The sequence below is a fragment of the Scyliorhinus torazame genome, chromosome 19, assembly GCF_047496885.1.
Source record: "Scyliorhinus torazame isolate Kashiwa2021f chromosome 19, sScyTor2.1, whole genome shotgun sequence".
NCBI classification, from domain to species: Eukaryota; Metazoa; Chordata; class Chondrichthyes; order Carcharhiniformes; family Scyliorhinidae; genus Scyliorhinus; species Scyliorhinus torazame.
The window spans coordinates 110,215,094-110,234,891 of record NC_092725.1 but is presented as its reverse complement, the minus strand read 5'-3'; the positions used below and the strand labels follow the sequence as shown (position 1 = coordinate 110,234,891).

The 19,798-nt window shown below is 45.2% G+C and overlaps 1 long non-coding RNA gene across 2 annotated transcripts in view; it reads right to left on the bottom strand.

Annotated features, from left to right (window-relative positions):
- Positions 1-19,798, bottom strand: part of LOC140396420 (uncharacterized) — an 86,673-nt gene that overhangs the window by 2,530 nt on the left and 64,345 nt on the right. For both annotated transcript variants that reach the window (XR_011936528.1, XR_011936529.1), the window contains exon 2: positions 2,467-2,576. This is a non-coding gene — a long non-coding RNA (uncharacterized lncRNA). The remainder of the gene's footprint in view (positions 1-2,466; positions 2,577-19,798) is intronic.

The window sequence follows — 19,798 nt, the reverse complement described above, 5'->3', positions numbered from 1 at the left end:
TGAAACAACTACACGATGACATCAATAAGTTCCATCCCACCATCAGACTCACCATGGACTACTCTCCAAAATCAGTTGCATTCTTGGACACACTCGTCTCCATCAAGGACGGTCACCTCAGCACTTCGCTTTACCGCAAACCCACGGATAACCTCATGATGCTCCACTTCTCCAGCTTCCACCCTAAACACATAAAAGAAGCCATCCTCTATGGACAAGCCCTCCGTATACGCAGGATCTGCTCCGACGAGGAGGAGCGTAACAGACATCTACAGACACTGAAAGATGCCTCGTACGAACAGGATATGGCGCTCGACTCATCATCGACAGTTCCAATGCGCCACAGCAAACAACTGAACCGACCTCCTCAGAAGACAAAAACGGGATACAACCGACAGAGTACCCTTCGTCGTCCAGTACTTTCCCAGAGCGGAGAAACTACGACATCTTCTTCGCAGCCTTCAACACGTCATCGATGAAGATGAACATCTTGCCAAGGTCATCCCCACACCCTCACTACTTGCCTTCAAACACCGCGCATCCTCAAACAAACCATTGTTTGCAGCAAACTACCCAGCCTTCAGAGCAGCAACCACGACACCGCACAACCCTGCCATGGCAATCTGTGCAAGACGTGCCAGATCATCGACATGGATACCACCATTTCACATGAGAACACCACCCACCAGGTACACGGTACATACTCGTGCGACTCGGCCAATGTTGTCTACCTCATACGCTGCAGGAAAGGATGTCCTGAAGCGTGGTACATTGGCGAGACCATGCAGACGCTGCGACAACGAATGAACGGACATCGCGCGACAATCACCAGGCAGGAATGTTCCCTTCCAGTCGGGGAACACTTCAGCAGTCAAGGGCATTCAGCCTCTGATCTCCAGGTAAGCGTTCTCCAAGGCGGCCTTCAGGACGCGCGACAACGCAGAATCGCCGAGCAGAAACTTATAGCCAAGTTCCGCACACATGAGTGCGGCCTCAACCGGGACCTGGGATTCATGTTGCATTACATTCACCCCCCACCATCTGGCCTGGGCTTGCAAAATCCTACCAACTGTCCTGGCTTGAGACAATTCAGACCTCTTTAACCTGGGGTTACCCCATCTCTGGATCTGTAAACACTTAATTAACTGCAAATGCTTGCATTCTAAGCATTGTCTTGCATCTTTGAATTTATCTATGTATATGTTTCTGGAACCTACCTCTTCATTCACCTGAGGAAGGAGCTCCGAAAGCTAGTGTTTGAAACAAACCTGTTGGACTTTAACCTGGTGTTGTAAGACTTCTTACTGTGCTCACCCCAGTCCAACACCGGCATCTCCACATCGTGCCGAGAGGTGACTCAGAATGAGCTGCAAGTTCATAAAAGTTATGCCAGAGTTGGATGGTATCTGAAGCCAGGTTCCAGTGGATAGCACAACTAAAGCCAATACCGCCCTGGTGAACTGGAGCCTATAAAGGTATATGCTCTTGGATATTCCCAGGTAGGGACATCTGGATGTGTGCCCACTAACACAGGGAATCTGCTTCTAAGTGTATGTAGGAACATCAGGAAGGAGTCATAGAGTAAACCCATTGAGCCGACTCAGCTATTGAATTTAATTATTGCAGACCTGTACCTCACCCACCAGATAGCTCCGTGACACTTGGTAGCCTGAGCAAAGATTGATTCACTTCAGTCTTGAAAACTTCAAATTGCCCCAGCATCGAAACAGCCTTTTGGGGGAAAGAGCTTTCCAGTTTTCTGCTACCCTTTGTGTAAAACAGTCCTTGCTGATTTAGAATCATAGAATTCCTACAGTACAGAAGGAGGCCCATTGTGCCTGCACCGGCCTTGGAAGGACACCCAACTTAAGCCCAAGCCTCCATCCCATCCCCACAACCCAGTAACCCCACCTAACCCCAGGACACTAAGAAGCAATGCAGTATGGCCAATCCGCCTACCCTGCACATCTTTGGACTGTGGGAGGAAACCGGAGCACCCGGAGGAAACTCACGCGGACATGGTGAAAAAGTGCAACTCCGCACAGGCAGTTACCCAAGGCCGGAACTGGACCCGGGTCTCTGGAGCGGTGAAGCAGCAGTGCTAACCACTGTGCCACCAAGCTGCCCAGGGATGCTTTTTAATTTTAAGATTCTGCCTCCTCATTCTTGGTTCTCTCCGCCACAGAAAATAGTTTCCTCCACCTTATTGACCCTCCATTTAATCCCCTGCTTCATCCAATTGAGTAGAGCTCAAGCCAGTATCTATTTGAAGTATTTTGATTGCAGCGATAAACCAAATTTAATAACCCATTTCCTGAAAACCTAGAATGTGTGGTCCTTCCATTATGTTTTTGGGCTTGCTGAGCGCTCGGCAGGTTCTTTATGACAGCATTGGGGAATCATTCATTGCCTCATGTACATAAATTTCCGCACTTTATAATACTAAAATAAATGTCCTGCACCAACCAATTCCTCTGGGCTGGAAAAGCTGAGTAACTGATGATGAAAATGTTCAGTCAGTGTGCTTACAATCTTCTGTGATGATCAATGCACAGGTTTCCTCCCATGTTTAAAACCTGCAGAAAAATGAGGCAAAACGACAGCAGATAAGCAAGATGAAGTATTAAAGTGCTTTCTTTCTTAAAGATATGAAGAAAACTGAAAATCAAACCTTTGCCATAATGGGTGCCTGATCAGAACAGCAATTTTATACCCAAACATTGGATGGGATTTAACTAAATGGGAACAAAGTCCCATAGCGAGCAGGTTTAAGCTGCATGTTTCTTGGGGCTCACATCATCGAGAAACACAATGCTATAAAATAGTACACCAGTTAGATAGGGGGACATAAACGGGGAACACATGGCCGAGGCCACACAGCCCTGTTTTGTGCACTTAGGGGCTCCACTTGCCAGGCTGGCACCCAGGTGGCATTGCCAGGTACCAAGTTGGCACTGCCAGGGTGACTGAGTGGCACCAGTGCCAGGGTACCATCTTGCCCAAAGGGCATGCAGCTGGGGGCCTCCGATCCCCTGAGAGACCCCCATGAGTGTCATTCAATCTGGTCCCCAGTTTCTGAAGACAAGTACAACGGCACTTGCCCGAGGTCTCCAAGGTGAAGGGGATAGATCCCAATGCGTTGGGTACCTCGGGAAACTGCACATTAGAGTGAGACTAGCTGCCTCACTCTAATATGCAGATTTGCCTAAAATTAATTGCAACGTCTCGCAAGATTGCGTTAGGGCCATTGAGTCTGCACCAACTCTCTGAAAGAACATCCCACCTATGCCCACTCCCTGCCCCACAACGCCACCTAACCTGCACAGCTTTGGAGACTAAGGGGCAATCTAACATGACCAATCCACTTAACCTTCACATCTTTGGATTGTGGGACGAAACCAGAGCACCCAAAGGAAATCCACGCAGACACAGAGCGGAAGTGCAAACTCCACACAGACAGTCACCCGAGGCTGGAATTGAATCTGGGTCCCTGGCGCTGTGAGGCAGCAATGCTAACTTCCTTGCAACACATTCTGGTTACGATCCCGAGTTTAAGAAACATATAAGAAAATTAATCAGTCTGTGTAAATTATTAAGCCTGCAGGGTTACTTTAGAAAAAACAATCAAAGCTTCTGTCAGGGAAAGGATAATCTTTTCCTCGGAAAATAAAGCTTAATTGAGCCTGTAAAAAGATTAAAGAATATGTAGCATTTTATTAAAATTCAAACTTGTTAAAAAAATGAAATTTGTTGCGTTGATGAATGATGAAGGAATAATGAAAATGGTGCAAGCTGAAAGGACAACACCAGATCCATGATCCAGGTCGAAGGCCTTTCTGTGCTTTAACCTTTCGATGGTTCTATACGATTCAATAACTTGGCAATAGACTTTGAGGCTCTGCTGGCATGCCAGAGTGAGAAAAAAGAGCAGCAGCTTTAACAATAACAGCAATTAGAAAGGAAAATGGAAACCTAACAAGGGATTATGAATGTATTAATGATGCTTTTGAAGCCTATTACCAAGTTAGACACTTCAATGGGCAATCTTCCAAACAAAAAATATGGAGAAAATTACTTCGAAAATTAAATTACTCTCTCTAATGGAGAAGGATGCTGAGGAAATGAATGGACCAATAGCAGTGAAGGAGACTCAATCAACAATTCTGAGTCTGTTTGATCATCAATCAATGAGCGATTGCTTACTCTAATTACTCTACATTAAGTGGTGCAACAATAGGGTACAGCTGGGCTGGTGACTCACTAAGGTAACCTTGGCAACTGCTGAGAATACAAAAATACTTGGAGAAAATTGTATTGGGGCGCCAACAAATGTTCCCCTTGTCCAGTGCGAACCTTGAGTCAGATTGTGATTGTTAATTCTGGATTGATAGATTATTGTTTCAGAGTTCCTGAGGGGTAAGTTTCTAACTTCTAGGCAGAGTGGTGCAATCGGCCCAAAAAACAGGCCCCGATACAAAAATGTAGAAATAGAACCCCCACAAAACCCCACCACGGAGCCTGCCCCCCCCCCCCCCCCCCACTCCTCCGACACTGTCCCCTGGCATTGCCCGGACACAGCCTCCACCCGGCGTTGCGCTCTGTAACTCTGGGCAGTGCTGGGGGCAGTTCTCTATACAGTGCCAGGGCAGTGCCCGGCCGGGGACAGGGGGAAGTGCCAAGGTACTGCCCAGGCACGGCACTCTTCCCCTGGGGGATATAATTATCTGCGCGCGTCTGGCAAGATCTGCTCGGAAGGTACACACTGTGGGGGACCTGTCAAGGTTCATATTGACGTTCCCTCATGCCGGCGTGAATGGAAATTTTGACGGGGGTGCTATTGGATGTAATGGTTCATACATTTAAATAGGTTCAAATGGAGATCAATAAAACCCAATCCAATCTTGACTTTCAGTTTTGGGATTCCCATTATGAAATTGGCGGGGACAATCGGAACGGGAAGTCCCACCAGCGTAAACCACATTTTGCGAACACCCTCTAGACTTCTTGCTCACGCTGCCAATCCTGGTCCCTGAAAGCAGAAGCAGAAAATCTACCTGCCTGCCCTGCAGCACCTTCCCCGGCTCTCCACCTCCCCCCACCCAACTCCCCCACTGTATTTATGACACCGCCTGAGTACAGTGCACAAAGAAAAAGTGACGATGGAAGAGGGCTGATGATTGCACATCAGTAATGAAGACTCCCTGATTTTCCAGAAATTCTACATAGAATAATTTGAAATTTATAGTATGGAATCAGGCCATTTGGTCAAATGGTGTATAATGGACTCCATGCTCCTCAATAACCTCACCCTGCACCCTTCACCTAGCCCTATCAGCATTTTGTTCTATTCTTTCCTCTCTTGTACTTATTGAGTTTCCCCTAAAATCTAAGGGGTGAAAAATCAGGCCAGCAAATGGTCTTTTCCCTCTAAGCACCTTTGATGCTGCAACATTATAAAAGAAGATACACGTCTCTAATTCCTTCTTCCATGGAATAAGGTTCTGGGTTCTGATTTGATCTGATGGTGCAGTGACACCCATCAATGCACTAAAGCAAATGAAAGTGTAGATGAGCGCAGGCATCTCTTATGCTCGGACCTCATTGTCTGGGTTTATTTTGATTTTTATTATAAATGCTCCTCTCCAAATCATCAAGGCATCAGACTCAGGAAGCACCACGTGTCAATTCCTGAAAAGAGAAAACCAGTCAGCTGGGTTTAAACCCTCTCAGACAGCAAGCCATTCATTCATTTCTCTTTGATATTGGGCACGATTCAACAAAAACCTTTGTAAGTGCTGTTTTGGGCGGGTTAGGTGTGGTTTTCCTTGATGGCCGCAATGGCAAGATGGCGGTCAGTATTCGACTTTGTGTCAAAAATGAGCTCCCACATGAGTTGGCACCATTTGATTTGCCAGAGGTGATTACAGGAGGGGAGGAGAGGATGAGGCGGGGAAGGAGAGAAATGGGGCTGGATGGCTAGCACGGAAATGGGGGATGGGTTGAGCTGGTGGATACAGCCTCGTCCTAAGTTAATTTGGTGTGGATGAGGGTCTCCTGGGTCTTTCGGGTGTGCCGGACCCTTGCCGCCACCTGACCTCCATCCTCGGGCACCTCCTACGGCTCATCCCTGGGCAAGTCTGACAGCCCCTCCTGGTCCGGCCCTTCCGCCTCCTCCTCAAACAAGGCTGCTTGTCCCTCCTCCTCCTCCAGCATGTCGCCCCGCTGCTGTGCCAGGATGTGGAGGACACAGCAAACAACGACAAATGGGAAGACCCTCTGGGGGTGTGTATTGCAATGCAACACTGGAGTGGTTCAGGCACCAGAACCGCATTTTGTGCAGACCGATACACCATTCAATGTCAGCACGGGTGGCAGCATGGACCTTATGAGGCCTCCACATGGGTGTCAATAGTCAGGGCCTAAGTGGATACCCCTTATCCACCAAGAGCCAACCCATCATCCTGGGGTGGTCCTTGAAGACGCCGGGGATATCCCAGGGTGTAGATTTCCCCTTTATTTAGCGGGTCTCTGGGGACCTCTTTATTGAAGGGGTCTCTAGTGGGGGTCTCTAGTGGGGTCTCATTGTTTAGGGAGCCTCTGGGGGAGTCTCTTTATTGGCGGGGTCTGTATCTGTAAGATAATTGGCCAAAATACAGGTTGTGGGGAAAGTTAAATGATGGGTGAGGGGTGGAGGTATCTTTTACACATTAACCTGTCATGAGCTGGAATGCTGGTGGAAGCAAATTCATCAGTAAATTGCAAAGAAACGTAGATATGTTTTTGAAACGGAAAAGTAATAGCAGGGCTACGGGGAAAGAGGAGGTAAAAGGGACCAATTGGGTGGCTGTTTCTGAGAGCTGACACAGGCACAATAGGCCGCGTGACCTCCTTCTGTGCTGCAGGATTCCGTGGCCTGAGTTTCGTGGTCCCATGAGGGTGGGGCTGGGGGTGTGGTGGACGCCAGCCAAATGGATAGGAGCCGGATCAGAAACTTCCCCAATACATTCCCGCCAACCACTGGGTCTCGTTGCTTGATTACTTTTCTGCAGGAAACCAAGGGCAACTCCATGCTGAGACCATGTCGAGGTCGGTGTGCGTCAACTGCACCCTTAATTTCTCATGGGGCTGCTAACCTAACAATGCTTCAGGCCCTCTGATTGGGCCTCCAGTCTCAGGATCCCACTGCCATTGTGGCACGGTAGCACAGTGGTTAGCACTGTTGCTTCACAATGCCAGGGTTCCAGGTTCGATTCTTGGCTTGGGTCACTGTCTGTGCAGAGTTTGCATGTTCTCCCTGTGTCTGCGTGGGTTTCCTCCGGGTGCTCCGGTTTCCTCCCACAAATCCCAAAAGACGAGCTTGTTAGGTGAATTGGACGTTCTGACAGGCGCCGGAGTGTGGCGACTAGGGGATTTTCACAGTAACTTCATTGCAGTGTTAATGTAAGCCTGCTTGTGACACTAATAAAATTTATTATTAATAAGGTGATGGCCAGTTAGGAGGCTGCCTTCTGGAAGATTGTGGAAAAAGATGCTCTCGGGACCCCAAAATAGGCCTAATATCAGGGTCCATCGCTTTCTAGAAAATCCAACCATATGTTTCCATAGCAACGTGAATAAAACTACAGTATTGTTAGAAATGTGTAATAATTTTAGAGTGGACTAGAGTCCATAAGAACTACTACTCCTTAGCAGTTACAAAAATCTGTTGCTTTGCACAAAGTAAGGTTGTGCTTCTCCACTCTATATAGGTGGTAAAATTGTAACTTAAATGTTAACTTCTAGGCTTACAAGACTAATACACCTCCAATGACATGAACTGAATACTAAACACAATATGGTAACGATTTGGACCCTGACTATCCAGCCAGTGTGATAGCTGCCTGATAAGCATATCTGTGGTTATTGTTGAACTGTCTGCTTTTTGAGACAATGACTGCTCCAGGCTTCAATATGATGAACAAACACATTTTGGATATCAGAATAAGTGATATCAGGAGGAGCAATTTCAAGTGTGCTTTGGGGAAATCAGACAAGGTTGCCTGTTATCCCAGCTACTTTCTACTTAACCCTGGAACAATTCCGTACGGCCATTCAACAAAACAAAGATATTAAAGAGATTGGACTAGACATTGATTTAAACTGTCATTTTACATGGATACTATTCTTGCTATGATTAATGAGTTGCAGTCTCGGTACCTATATTAATGAGGACTATATGGAAATACAGATTGCTGTCTCGATATTCTATAATGTTGTAGAGATCTGAGGCGATATTTCTCTCTAAAGTTTGATACCCTGGAGAGTATGAAAAATGAGTTCATTTAAATGGTCACAATGAGGTCTAAAATTTACTGGCATCTTAATTAAAAAGAAATTGCAAAAATAAACACAATAATTTTTACAATTATAGATAATTTACAATTATGGTCAACTCCCCCCTTGTTATTAGAAAATAGAAGAGAAACAATAAGGAAGAATAGCATGGCCTTAACCATTTATAGAATGATAATAGCAATTTAGAATATGACAGCACTGCTGACATTAAAATAAAATCCCAAGGTGCATTACAGAAAGAAAGAGAAGTGGGCACTGATCCTGTAAATGATTCTGCTTAAAATACAGTAGACATTTGTCATGCAAATCAATAGAGTTGTGCCTGCCGTCTTGCTTGATAGGAAAGCCAAATTGGAATTTGGTAAATTATAAAGAGGATTTAGGATCAGGAAATCCATTGTGGCATTATTTAGTATTTCACACTCGATCTCACTGAAAAATGCATAATTCCCTTCGATAACAAGCATCCTTTGACGCAATGGGTGTCGCCATTGTCCAAGCTTGTTTATGACAAATCTGCTTCACCCTCAGATCCAGATTTTAAATCAGCCAGTAGATTGCCTGGGAAAGAAGCCATCCATGGTGGTTTTGGGGCAAATGGGAAGCCATCTTGAGAGGTAGCTTTCAACTCTTGCACTTTGTTTCAATATCATTGAGAAGTTGCACACAAAATTGCTCAGGAAGATCCAAAGTTTGATTCTTTATCTGTGCTGAGTTGACTAATCCCAGCAGTGGGTGTTCAAGCTGATGTAAAAGCTCAGCTCAGCTTGAAAAAGAAAAAGCAACTCAAGTTCATTTTTGCACTTCAGTGATTTCTCAACAAAGTGTGAATGATGTCCGAATTGGCTGTTCCAGTTCTTCGTAAACCTACTTGATGACACTCACGAGGATTGCTCACGTCTGAGGAAGATGATTAATATAATGAATAGTATCAGCAATGGTGTTATTAATAACCACTACCACTACTAGTTACAGTAATAATGTTATTAAACACTGTACATTAAGTGACATATTAAGCAATTGGACAGCTTTCACAGGAGGTGAATTCAGAATATCATCACATTGGAGGACAAAATGTCCAACAATGAGGTACTTCAAAGAGCTGAAATGCCTTGAATTGAAACACTCATCAGTGGAATCCAGTTGAAATGGAGTGGCCTTTGTATAATTGACAATACATTCCTTAAGCAGTCAAGTATCCACCACTTAACCTTGGACATAGCCTGTGAGATAGACCAAGATTAAGATTCAAAACTCCTTCAAGGCAAACCTCAGGAAATGTGGCAGGTGCACCAAGTACTGGGAGAAAACATTTTAAGGAAGAAGTAACTGGGAGCAATCTCCTATGTAAAGTGTTGTAGCTATTTAATATGGTTAACCATATACTCATTATAAGCCACTCCCAGAGTGAATGGAGTGGAAGAAACAATATTGACAAGAAAATAAATATTATTACATCAATGTAGTTAATAACATGTCTGAGGGACTTGTGCTGGGTCTATATCTGCAAATGATTATCATAGAGAATAACATAGTCATTTACTGATGTTGCCAAATTAAGAAGCTAATTAAGGGCAAATATGGGAAACTGCAGGATTAATTCAGCCATTTGGAGGAATGGGCAGATATGTGGCGAATGCAGTTCAGTCTAGATAAAGGCAGAATGTATATTTTGGGAAAAAGATCAAGTTTGGAAAAGTACCATAAATGATACATTTTGAAGGGATTGGCTAGGGTTAGACGGATCTAGGAACGCAGGTCTTTAAAAGCAAGGTTGCAGGTAGAAAATGCGCAAAGTGGAGTTTGGATTTTCTGTACAGTATAAATACAAAAGCAAGGAAACTGTGATAAATCTAAACGAGACATCGATTAGGCCACAGTTGAATTACTCTGTGCTATTTTGGGAATCCTACTATTGAAAGGACATTGCAACCATAAAAAAATAGATATAGATTGATTGGGTTGATAGCAGATCTGGCAGATTTTAGGAGGTGAAAAACTGTCTATATTTGCAAAAGTAAAGACTGATGGAGGAATCTAATAAGAGTGTAGAAATGTTCAAAAGAGTTGGTTAAAAATATTATTTTGACTGGGTTATTAGACTAAAAACTCTATGGCCAAGCTGAGAAGAATTTGATCAACACTCGAAGGTAAATATTTATCTAAATGTACCGGAAAAGAGCAGATAAAATGGGTTAAATAGATCTGTTGGATATAGTGCTAATACTGGTAATAAGGGTCAAATGGGGCTCCTGTCCTGGATTTTTGATGATTCAATGAACTTCTGATACCTTTGGATTTCCAAAGTACACTAAACAAAGAGTTGGAAACTGAACACCTCCATCCAGGTGGCTCATTTCTAGTAAATGTTTAAATCGAAAAAGCTAAAATGTCACTTATGTCATTGTATGATCAGCTATTTTAACGGGAGGATCCGCAGCTGCAGGTTGCCCTGAAAACTTGGCACGCTGCCAGTGGCTCCTCCAAATTATTGACACCTTCCTGGAAACCTCAGGCACCTTTTATTGGTATGCAGCTAAACAAATATAGTGTCAGTAGGACAGAAAAATGTTAGGTGGGGGTTACTGGGTTCCGTGGATAGGGTAGATACGTAGGGTTCAATAGGGTGCTCTTTGTAAGGGCCGCTGCAGACTCGATGGGCTGAATGGCTTCCTTCTGCACTGTAAATGCTATGATTCTATGAAAAACAAATCAGGAATCTTGTGAGACAGACAGAAATATCGTTAGCTGAAGAACCCATCGAATTCCCTTGTGGAACGCATTTTGAAATTTATGATCGAGAGAAGCCAGAAGAGACAAATGAAATACAATACACATCGATTTAATGACACGGCTCCTGATAGTAGCCCCAACTCATTCAATTATGCATGGAATGTGCTTCGTACCATATAGAATAAATTAGATGAAGCGTTTCTCTGCAGATGCAAATTTGTGCTTCCCTATTTTGATATGTTTTGGGACCACAGGGAAATATTCTGGATGAATGTAGTTGGCCGCATCTCGTAATACCAGATTTCTGTTTATCATTATCTCCAGGTAATTAATTATTAAGCACAACATTCCTCAATGCAAGTGTGCAAAATATCACCACTGGTCAACAATCATCCAAGTGAAAGACACGGGACTGGAAACTCCGTTCCCAGCGACGCGCAATTTGCTGGTGGCGGGATTCTCTCTTCCCGCCGCTTGTCAGTGGGATTTCCTATTGGAGCCACCCTGCTGGGAAACCCATGGTCAGGGGTGCACTTCCAGCAGGAAAAGAGAATTCCAACAGCCGGAGAACTCAGGCCATGATTCCAACAAATTGGAAAGCTGAAAGTATGGGAAAATCTTCATTTGACGTGATTGGAAGGGAAAACCTATTGCCTGACGAAGAAAAAAAAAATAATGTAAGACTCAAAATGAACATGATATCACATGGCATGTGACCAATAAGGTGCAGAACTTCACGCTTTGCAGTCGCATCCATTCAATAATACTCCGCTCGTTCACGGATGTTGAAGGTAGTAATTTACACCTGCTGAATTTGACTGATCCACATGATTTTTGAGGTTAAGTGTTCAGCTGGCCGATACTGATGGCAGAATGTTATTACTACAAAATTGGAGCTGTTCTCATTTATAAAGTACTAAAGAGAGAAACTGTGATACTAATAGCTTTGACCAGGCCTTATAGAGGGCATTGGTTGAGGCATTGCATGAATTAGGGATTTTGAAATGATACTTATGGTTGAGCTCTTTGGACAGTTTGTCAATTTTGCTTTTAATCCATTGCATTAGGCTTTGCGAAGCAATTTCAATGCTGATTTTATAAGATAATGAACAGGGAACAGAAGTTAGTAAAAGGAAGAGTTATGACTTTGTCTCCATGAAGTGTTTGGCCAGCAGCCAATTTACCTTGATAGTGAAGTGCACTACATCTAGGTCACACAGCAAATCTGGTCACTGGATGATTATGGGCGGCATATAGCACCAGGGATGCGGATTTGATTCCCGGCTTGGGTCACTGTCTGTGCGGAGTCTGCGCGTTTTCCCCGTGGCTGCGTGGGCTTCCTCCAGGTGCTCCAGTTTCTTCCCACAAAGTCCCGAAAGACGTGCTTGTTAGGTGAATTGGACATTCTGAATTCTCCCTCAGTGTACCTAAACAGGTGCCGGAGTGTGGCGACTAGGGGATTTTCACAGTAACTTCATTGCAGTGTTAATGTAAGCCTACTTGTGACACTAATAAAGATTTTTATTATTTTGCTGTGCCTTGGGCAAATTGTTTTTTTTATAATTCATTCATGGGATGTTGACACCAGTTGCCGATGCCAACATCTATTGCCCATCCCTATTTAAGACCATAAGATCATAAGAAATAGAAACAAGGGTGGGCCACTCAGCCCTTCGGGTCTGCTGTGCCATTTAATAACATCATGGCTGATCTAACACTTACTAAATCCACTTTCCTGCCTTATCTCCATAACCCATAATTCTGCTACTGATTAAAAACCTACCGATCCCAGCCTTGAAAATATCCAAGGACTTTGCCTCCACAACTTCCTGGGATAAAGAATTCCAAAGAACTTTCAATCAATCGTCTCCCATCGTTTCCACCCACAGTCCAAAGATGTGCAGGTTAGGTGAATTGGCCATGCTAAATTGCCATTAGTTTCCAAAAAAGGTTGGGTGGGGTCGCTGGGTTTCAGGGATGGGGTGGGGGAGTGGGCTTGGGTAGGGTGCTCTTTCCGAGGGCCGGTGCAGACTCGATGGGCCGAATGGCCTCCTTTGGCACTGTAAATTCTATGATCTCTCATTCTTCTGAACTCCAAGGAGTACAGGCTGAACCTGTTTAAGCTTTCCTCATACGGCAGTCCCTCCATGCCTGGGATCATCTTAGTAAACGTCCTCTGTACTGCCACCAATGATAGTATATCTTTCCTTAAATAAAGGGGCCAAAACTGTATACGGTATTTTAAACTAAAGAGGAAATACTGGAAAATCTCAGCAGGTCTGGCAGCATCTGTAGGGAGAGAAAAGAGCTAATGTTTCGAGTCCAGATGACCCTTTGACAAAGGCTGAAATTTTCCAGCATTTTCTCTTTGGTTTCAGATTCCAGCATCCGCAGTAATTTGCTTTTATACATTATTTTAAATGTGGCTTCACTAATACCGCGTGTAGTTGCAGCAACAGCTCTTTACTCTTGAACTTCAGCCCCCTTGAAATAAAAGCCAGCATTAGCAGTGATCCCGAGAGCACTTCACTGGTTAGTGCCCTCCAATCTGAGAAAGAAACCCTTATCACTACTCATTGTTTCCTGTTAATTAGCCAATCCTTTATCCATGCCAGAATATCACCTCCAACACAATGAGCAAATCTTGCAAACCTTATCAAACTTTTTGAAAAGCCAAATATACAACATCAACTGGTTCTTCTCTATCTACTTGAAACTCTCTCTATCTATTTGCCTTAGAGGAGGTGGTGGTGAATAGCCTTCTTAAACTGCTGCAGGGCTTGTGGTGCAGAAACACCTACAGTATGAAGGGAGTTCTCGGCTTTGGACCAGTTACGATGAAGGAACGATTACACAGTTCCAAGTAAGGATGGAGCACGACTTGAAAGGGAAGTTGCTGGTGGTGATGTTCCCTGTGAGGCGACAACCTTGTCCTGGGTCTCGGCCAGCAACTGCACTGAATGCCCCAGGCCTTGGGTCTGCTGATCCGTAGGCAAAACCGTCGTTCCCCATTGCCTCCACCACGGATGGAACCTGTGCGGTGTTGGCCTGGGTGGCACGCATGGTCAGCGCCACTTCCTGGTGGATACCTCCAACTGCACCTTCAGGTGCTGGATGCTCGCCAACAACCCCTCATGTAGTCCCTGGCTCTACAACTGCATCTCCACAATCGATTGGACTGTCCGTTCCAGTAGCCTGAAATCCATCTGGACGACAGCTAATCTCTGGGTCAGCCTGCCCTCCAACCGTCCGCCCCCTCGGGTGTTCCTACCTTCACTTGCTGTACCGGATCGGCTGGGAGGTGCGCACCAGAGAGTGTCTTCACTGAAGTGCCCAACCGAGATGAGTGCCTCTGCAATGGTGTAGGGTGTTGGAGACAGCTATGACGGGAAGTCAGTGTCATCCTCAGACTCGAGCTTTGGGAGTCATGCGTCACGGCTGAAGGGCTGGCATCTGAGCTGCTCTCAGCGTCAGTTCTCGGCTCTCGGGGGGGGGGGGCATGGATGTGGCATTGGCTGGGGGTGGGGGGGTTGCCAGATGGACCGCCCCATCGCCAGCAGGTCCTGTAAGGTACAAGGTAAGACACATGATTAGACCACGGGACGGGGGAGTGCGGGTGGGTGGGGGGTGCGAGTGGTGTGGGGATTTGGTGGGGCTGAGGGTGTTGATGGTGTGGGGGTGGGGGTGGTGTGGGGGTGAGAGTGGTTAGGGTAGGGGTGGTGTGGGGTGATGGTGGGGGAGAGGGTGGTGTGGGGGTAGATGTGTTGTGGGGTGAGGGTGGGGGTGAGGGAGGTGTAGGATTGAGGGTGGGAATGAGGGTGAGGGTGATGTGAGGGTGAGGGTGATGTGGGGGTGAAGGTGGGGTTGTGGGTGAGTGTGGTGTGGGGGTGGTTTTGGGGGGGGGGGGATTGACACCCATGCCACGGGGAACCGCAACTGAGCAGGTCTCATTTCCTCGTCCGCGGCCGAACTCCACCCCGGCGACCTCCCTTTCCTCAGGGCTGCTAACCACGTCCAGGGCTTTCTGCTGTGCCATGGTGAGGGGCCGCAGGTCCAGCTGTCCCCCCCCCAGTCTTCTCCCGCTCCCGGCGCTTGTGGGCAGCCTGCCTCTCCTCCATCGTGTCCAGGAGGGTCTCCAGCTCGCCACCCATGAAGCGTGGGGCACCGCGTCTTGCTGCCATCTCGTTGACTGGGATGGTGCGTGTGGCTAGTGAAGTCTATATATGCGGCTGCAACTTCTCAGCCTCCTGAGAGTCAAGCGTGAATCCGGCCAATCCGGTATCGTTTCTCATTGGAATCGATTGTGTTCCATGTGGCCCTGGGGCTAGCCCCTTAACAGTAGCAGAATCGGTCCAGGTGCGGCGCCAGTTTTGCTGTTGTGGAACTCCACGAATTTTGCGCTGCCGTCTTAGCAATGGAGAATCCCGCCAATAATGTATAAGTTTATGCAATTGATTAATGCCAATACATAGACAATGTTAAAAATGGCAAAGAATGCCTGCTGGGTTCTTTTTCGTACTGATGTTGGAAAATTAATATAATTAAGCATCCTCCTGAGCAATGCTAAGGTTAGTTGAGGAATGACTTTGAAAATTGCTGACTGATTGATGCCCATGGTTGCTCTGGCACAGGTTTTAATATGCCAAGAGCATAGAAGTCATCAACTTCACTGGTGGGTGTTTGCGGTGTCAGTTTCACACCCTTGATTTCTTTACAGAAGTTAGATTTAATGAATTTTGATGAATTCAGTGAACGCTGCCAACCTGTCCCACTAATGTCCAACATTGTTCCTCAGCTCGTCTCCACTCACTGCTGTTCTCCCTTGCTATACACACGCTCATTTGCCAGCTGGAGTATCAGACAGTGATCAAGAATGTAGTGTCTGGTGGCATTTTCCTTCCTATTCCTGAGCAAATAATTTTACTCTTTAAGAAATCTAAATTTCCAGATAAAGACCACTAGGACAGCTGTGACTCTTGAGGGTACCTCTATTTTCGGAGTCTGAACTGACACAGAAACATAGAACATAAAGCACGAGTAGGCCATTCAGCCCTTCAAACCTGCTCCCCCATCAAAATGATCATGACTGATCATCCAACTCAGTAACCTGTTATCACTTTCACCCCAAGAGCTCTACCTACCTCCTTTTTGAAAACATACACTGTTTTGGCTTCAGCTGCTTTCTGTGGTAGAGAATTCCACAGCACACCACTCTCTGTGCGAAGAGGCTCCGCCTCATCTCAGTCCTAAATGGTTAACCCTGTATCCTTAGAAGTAACTCCTGGTTCTGGTTGTGCCTGCCATCGGGAACATCCTTGCTTCATCTACCCTGTCTAATCCTGTTAGAATTTTATAGGTGATGCACGATCAATCACTACTGAAGCGAGATTGAGGTCCAATTGAAGGCTTTATTGAACAAGTAGTTACCCCAGCAGCTCCGGTACAGAATGTGAATATAATCCTAACCAAATTAATCTCTCCGCACAAATCAGGCCTGCCATCCCAGGAATTTGTCTGGTAAACTTTCGCTGCTCTCTCCCTATAGCAAGAACATTCTTCTTCAGATAAGGAGGCCAAATAGGCCCACAATTTTCCAGGTGTGGTCTTACTAAGACCCTGTATAATTGCACCAAGAAATCCCTGGGCGTCATTCTCCGACCCCCCAAAATAATGAGACAATATTTTGACAACAGAATTCTTTTGCATCAAAATGTTTCATTTGAAATGCAAAATGTAGATGTATCCCATAGCGAAACAAAATGTTATACAACGGGCATTTCAATATTGTGTGCAATTCAAAATATGTCATGCAAAATTAATTTAATCGCTTCAAATGCTGGACTCTTTGACCGTTTAATAAAAAACATGTTAAAAAAATATTTTCGAAGACCAATTCTGCAAAAAAAGACCTCCTCAGATCCTAAAGTATGATGCTCAAACTGAATTGGGCTGGTTTGCATTTCCTCAGAAGAACCTAACCTTGATCATCCTTGATTATACCTCGAAAGTCCTACCTTTCTCATTCAAGATCACAATTTCTCTCATGGTTAAGGCTGTGAGCAATGGTAAAATCAAAGGCTTTTTGGAGGAAATGGGATCACTTTAATAAGTAATTGATAAAGTCTTATCGGGCAATTTTTCACTGCATTACATCAATTTCCAATTCATGTTTTTACAGTCTTTTGGTTTTCTTTCTGTAGTGACAGAGGTGCTCCGGTTTCCTCCCACAGTCCAAAGATGTGCAGGTTAGGAGGATTGCCCATGCTAAATTGCCCTTAGTGTCCAAAATTGCCCTTAGGTTGGGTGGGATTACTGGGTTATGGGGATAGGGTGGAGGTATTGGCCTTGGGTAGGGTGCTCTTTCCAAGAGCCGGTGCAGACTCGATGGGCCGAATGGCCTCCTTCTGAACTGTAAATTCTAAATTCTATGAAGGCAGGTGGCAGTGGATCAGATTACTGGCGTGCTGAGGGCTATCATTACTGATTTCTCTCCAGGAAATATATGTGAAGTAAGTAAGTAACAGAATTCTGTACATTACTGTGTAGCATGCCAAAAATTGGGGTAAAAATGATCCCCTGCCCCCAAAATACCTCACAAATGTCCAACATAACATTGATTTGATGATTTTCAGGCGACCTTAAGCAGGCCTCTCACATATGCTAGCAAGTTCTTCTTATGTCTGTTTTTGGTGCCCCTCTGAGAAATTGAGCTGTCCTAAATGTAACAGGTACTCGGCCAACTCTTGGTGAAGCCGAGGAAATGGCTGTCATCGAGAAAGTAAGCAACAGCGCTCCAGCCCTTCTAGCGCTGCAGTGGCTGTGAGAGGTAATGCAGTGCTGTGCCTGAGCCTAGTTCCCAGGAACACACTTGGGTGTCAAGTAGGTGTCAGGGATCCCTGGAGCGTGAGGGCAGGAGACGCCCTGGGGAGTACAATCTCAGTGTTAGTAAGAGTAGGCTGGGTTGGGGGGCTGGCGGGGAGAGGGAACACTGGTATCTCAGGTCCTGGAGGGAAGGGTGCCCCAAATCTAAAAACGGATTCAGACTGAGACACCCCCACCACTCCTCCAACCGTTCTTGTCCAAGGTGTAGATATTTAACTAGTCAATTTGATCCCCTGCTCCAACTGTCGCCCACCAGCCTAAGATTTGAGGTTGGGCAGGAAAAGGCTTTTAAGTAGCTATTAATAGGGGTATAGGCTGTCCTTGCCCGTCCAAAGCTGAAATTGCTTCTGGATCAGAGTGGGCATGCAATTTTACGTTCCTCCCCCACATCCCACCACAGTACCCATTAAGGTGGGGGTGGCATGGAGTGTCATTATGGTACAGTGAATCATTGTGGTACAGAATCAGGCCATTCAGCTGTTTCGGTCCATGTCTGTACCCTGTAGATCAATCCAATCAATATAATTCTCCAGCTCCATCCCCATCGCCTTGCAAGTTTCCTTTCCTCAAGTGGGCTAATGTTATGCTAAGTTGGCTGGAGGCCTTTAATACACCACGTTAGATTTAAGCCATGCATACCAGCAGCTTGAGCTGGAAGAAGAGTCAAGAAAGTTTGTTGCTATAAATACCCATAAAGGCTTGTTCCAATATACAAGATTGCCCTTTGGCACCTCATTGGTCTGTGCAATATTCCAGCGCACAATAGAGAGCATATTGCAGGGAATTCCAAAGATTGTCATGCATCTGGATGATGTCCTAGTGACAGGGGCAACACTAGAGGAGCACAAAGCAAATTTGGAAGAAGTCCAGAAGACATCGGTATTTGGCTAAAGCGGGAAAAGTGCACATCTCAGGCTGATGAAGTCACTTATTTAGTTTTCTGAGTTGATGTCAAGGGGTTACATCTGCTTAAAGATAAGTTAAAGGTAATAAAAGGGGTTCTGGAACCAAAGAATGCATCGGAATTGAAGACTTTTCTAGGGATGCTCAATTATTATGTCTAATGTTTGCCAAACTTGTTGACCATTTTGGCACCACTCCATCAACTTTTGATCAGGTTAAGCAGACCTTGCAGTCATCGACCTTACTGGTCCATGTCAACCTGGATAAACCCATTGTTCAGGTCAATTCTGTTTTTATTTCAGTGTAACTTCCCTACTTTTAATTTCAGAGCCTCTGTTTATGAGATCTATGGTGCTCTCTGCTTTGCTAACTGCTAAATAAGTCCTGCCACCTTAGCATAGAAGGTCTAAGCACATGAAATCCCAGGCCTCCCTGTCCCTGTACATTTTTTAGAACAGTGTAAGTTAGCCTACATTGTTTCTCCCTAACCAATATGCCAAAACCTCTTATACTTCTGTGTAGTAAATTCCATTGCCATTTGTCTGCTCATTCTGCTAGCAGTCAATTGGTATCATCTTCGTTGTCAATCCAATCTTGGGGAAGACCATCCTTCAGTCTGAAAAACCACCATTTACCAAAACTAACTGTTTCTGCCCTTCAGCCAATTTTTTTCCTACAAGCTGAAATTGACCCTTTTTCCCATGACCCTTAAATTGTTAACAAGCATTTTATGCGGTTCTTTGCGAAAGGCTTTCTTTAAATCCATACACAAAGCATACAAATCTGGAAATGGGGTAGCTGCTTGCAGGCACAATCAAATCCAGATTTGGAACAGATTCTGGTCTTGTGTACATCTTTGTGTAGTGTTGATTCTATGTCCAAAATGGACTGGAGCTCTTCAAAAAGGCAGGTCACTACCATCTCCTCAAGGGCAACTTTTAAATTT